Raw genomic sequence first — 4,480 nt, 5'->3', positions numbered from 1 at the left:
TTATCATTTAAAAATTCAAATTAAAAATGAGCTTTATTGTTTCGATCATAATGATGACATATTAAATCCCGTATTAAAAATATTTTAGTGAAAAAACAAAAATATTATTTAAAAAGTATTAAATTGCAAATTCAGATGTTCTATTTGTTAGTGGTAGACCGTAACTACATCAAACATATAATTTGTCACTGTTTTCCATAATAAGTTTGCAATTTAAAATAATAAATTTTACACTATTAATATTATATTCCATTGCATTATCTTGGAAGGTTAGAAAAATTGAAATAAAGATAAAAATACGATCAAATACATATCTATCCTGTTTTAGAAACTGTACTATAATTTCACTTATTATTCTCAAGTTTCCGTAGTGTAGCGGTTATCACGTGTGCTTCACACGCACAAGGTCCCCGGTTCGATCCCGGGCGGAAACAGTTCTGCTTTTTAATTTTCTTTTGTTTCGATAAATTTCTTTTCTCATTTAATAATATATACCAATTTGTTCATTGATCTATCGGTTCATATTATTACATAAGTATGAAGGTAGTTTAATTTCTTTCTTTACTGTATTAAATTAATCTTATTAATTACAATTCTGATTTTAATAAATAATTTATAGTTACTAAAATGATGAAATTAAATTAAAAATAGGTACTATAAACGCAAGGACCTAATCGTTATAAGTACGATTCTGTTCTAACAAACTTGAGAGTTCAGAATTGTGACGTCACAAAACCTTAGTCAGGGTTTCATACAATTTATAATAATTACCGATAAACGTATTCTCTCTTTAACGAATAATCAGTAACATTTAGTACCGCCTGGGGGCATTAAGTCGTCGTGCGATACATACGGTCGAACGTATCATTCGCTCATGCGTCCATTTAACAGCTCACGAAATGATGTTATAGATCTGGATGTGTACATATTTTGATCTGAACCTTTTAAATGTTTATATTGTATACTGTATATAAAATAAACAAAAAATATACAAGTTTCTTCCTTTGATGGCTTTCGCTGAAAAGCACAATACCACAATACATAAACCTCAACCGCTTGTGAAAACATTTTGTACACACAAAGCTATAATAGAAAAGAAAACTTGTGTTTGTTTTTTTATGTTATCAACATGCGTCGAAATAAATAACAATTTTCTTCCCGTTATTATGCTTGGATAGAATTCATATAATTTTTGACAAGTATTAAAAAGGGGAAAGAAACATCCAGGAATATATGTTTGTGTGTAAACTTGTACCTCTAAAACGGTCACTCACGAAATAATGACACGGACTCGTCACGATCGTAATTGAATGCAATACAGAAAAAGGCCATAAATACCCCAAATTTATAAACAGCAATATGCCAATATAAAAACGATTCTACACGCGTGGAAATGGTTTTATGGAGTAGCATTTTAATATTAATAATCATCAGAAACATAGTAGTTTCTCTTCTAGTATATACGTTAATTAATTTCTTATTTTACTAATGGCTATGAATTTAAGGCTTCCATTTAACGTTAAAACTTTAACGGTTCAAAAGTATTTTATTTTCTAATTTTTAGAACTTTTAATTTAATTTAAAAAAAATCGTAATTTTTAGAACGGACGGACTCGATCAATTAGCTTTCCCAAATTATTATACACAAAATTTAGTTTATCAAAATATCTTTCCCGTTAAATAAACATACGTAACCACAAAATAAGACATGCAACTAATTTCTACGGACAGCTGTCGAACGGCTCGACCTCAAGTGATCAGACAAACCTCAAGAGTGGCGGTACAATTTAGCAAGTATTTTATGGTCTCCGGGACTAAAATATCGAATTTGTAGCCATTCCTACTAATACAACATTATATTTTTAATGTGATATGTATAAAAATATAAGATTTAGCTTTAGATTTTTTTGCCGGCTCTACTCCATAGAAACTGCTTGAATCCGAACCGGTAGTAAATGGTTCTATGACGTTATGACGATTCAAAAATGCTTATAAAAGAAGTTTCAATGAAAAAATCCCTACTAATATTATAAATGCTCTGTAACTCTGTCCGTCTGTCTGTCTGTTACGCTTTCCCGCCGATTTTGATGAAATTTGGCACAGACAATCTTTAGACCCTGAGAAAGAACATAGGCTACCTTTTATCAAAACACCACGCGGGCGAAGGCGCGAGCGGAAGCTAGTAAAATAATAATTCAGTTTTGATGCTAAGACTCAATGAATTTTTTTGCTTTTGGATTACTGTTTGTGAGTGCATTTCTAAAGATACTTACAATAATACAAATTCCTAACTACCTTAGTCAAAAAACTTAGTAAAACTCTAAAAAAGGCTTTCGCCACACAAGTATGTAAGTCTATTTTAAAAATCAAACTCGTCTCTATTTTTACACATAGATTTAGAGTTAACTGTCTGACACTAACGGTTTCGAATAACACGTGATGTCCTGAATTCTAATGCATTGATTATGGTAAGATTGTAGGCTGAGAATTGAGATTCAATGCTATAATACCACCTACTGCTGTTTACTTGTGTATTTGTATAATGTTTTGTTTACATTTATACAAGGACCAGTCTCAATTAACGATTCATAAAACGCTTCTATGTCCAATTGCGGTATTGGTAGAAGTAAGATTCATATTTTTAGAATCTGTATGCAATCAGACTTCAGTCTTATCAGACAATACTTTTTCTACGACAAACTATTTGTATTATGCACAATTTTATATTTATTATGCAAAATTCTTGATGTGAATTACATACCTATATTAAAATTAAATCTAGTTGTGCTACCAATTTACTAATAGATTTATAGAGTAGAGATGAATTAATTGTGTGCTCTTATTTTCTGCAAACAGTGAACGTTTATTATCCTATACCTATTGTACGAATTAATATGTAATAACGTACCTACCTATTTTGATAATAATTCAAATCAATTCTTTGAGATACATTTTCCTTTATTTTAAATTATACAATTATATTCCACGTTATTCTTATTCAATAAAACCTCATGACAATTTATTATGTCCACAAAAGAAAAACAACTTCATCAACTGTTAAAATTATTTGCATTCGGCGAACGTTTTGTATGTTACTGATGTTAATCGTATATTCTTTAATAAATAAGTACCATAAGGGTAAATAATGCCGGAGGTAAGTTCAGTGTCATCGCTTCTTAGTGGCCAGTTAAATAAATTGGAACCATTTACGATGCCTGATAATGTGGACACATGTTTTGAGTTTAAACTCTTTGTTAAATCGGTTTTTAATATTGTAAACAGCGATGTATCTTTTGGGGATCAGGTTATAGTGATTTATGGGCACGATCCCAGGTTTCGTGATTTAGATGGTGTTTCTTAATAGGTTTGTTTGAATTATTTTTATGCTCTTTTTATTGAAACTCTTGCTGAGGACAATTACAAAGAGGAAGATCTAATTTTAAGTTCAAATATCAAAACAAATAAATAGATAAGTGTAAATATTATCAAACCTTTTTTTGTAAGGATACCTATACGAGTGATGACTGATGATAGGCGTTCTAGACAACTTCTGGTGCCTAATCGGAATAGTTATATACCCACCTACATATGAACTCATCGATGTTATATAAATTTCGAATTTGAAGAAATACTAACAAGATAGACATTGTATATTCCAACAAGAGAATAAAGGTAGGTACCTACCTAATTAAGTTTAAGTACATGCATTTGTTTAGCTTGCTTTTACGTATGTTTATGAAAAGTTCATAAAAAGCCCTCTCTATAGCGTTGAAATCACGCAGAACAAGTTAAATATAAAATTATGGTATTTGTACATATTCGATCGTTAAAAATTTCTAAATACGCTACTTCAGTAACACCGATCTTTTAATAATCAACATAAAAATAATTCCGATTACTAATTACGAATATTATGAATCGATTATCGATTGTGAGTACTAAAAATTCTCGCTATTTCCATAAACAAACGAGTTGCGGGTAGATCAATTAATTATAGATGCATACAAAAACATTCACTATTTTAAATAAAATCCCAATAAAAATACCTTCGTCTCGACTTGTTTTACCGTTATTTATGTACTAACTTCAAAATTAAGTGTCACCTTAAGGGACATGTATCTTCATTAAGGTAACTATCGGCCAGTATATCTTGAGCTCTCCTGGAAGATATATGGAAATTAGCGTTTTATGTATGGTGAGGTAATAAAGTTTTGTAAGGGTTGTTGCTAGAAGTACGAAGGTTAAATAGTTATAATAAATACTGTCAATGTATTGGACTGTTTGAGGGGAGAATGTGCTAATAGGTGATCCCATGGATATCGGTTGTATGGACATAGTTCTAGGGCTCTAGGCGTTATTTATTGTTCTAAATTATGATAACCACGGAAGACGGAGTGGTATTACTACCACTTACGTGGTATAGTAAATTAGAGTATCATGTATAGGTACCGAAACATATTTAAATCCTTTTTAGTATAGT

The 4,480-nt window shown here is 30.5% G+C and overlaps 1 non-coding gene across 1 annotated transcript; it reads left to right on the top strand.

Moving 5' to 3' along the window:
* Positions 1 to 361: 361 nt before the first annotated feature.
* On the top strand, positions 362 to 434 carry TRNAV-CAC (transfer RNA valine (anticodon CAC)). Its single transcript has one exon. It is a non-coding gene; the product is annotated as a tRNA-Val (tRNA).
* The last annotated feature ends 4,046 nt before the right edge of the window (positions 435 to 4,480 follow it).

This window comes from Colias philodice, chromosome 12 (assembly GCF_061535455.1).
Source record: "Colias philodice isolate Cphi_HAF_F1 chromosome 12, ilColPhil1 Martin Lab GWU primary, whole genome shotgun sequence".
In the NCBI taxonomy this organism is placed as follows: domain Eukaryota; kingdom Metazoa; phylum Arthropoda; class Insecta; order Lepidoptera; family Pieridae; genus Colias; species Colias philodice.
Note: the sequence above shows the minus strand (reverse complement) of the source record. Positions and strands in the feature narration are given on the sequence as shown.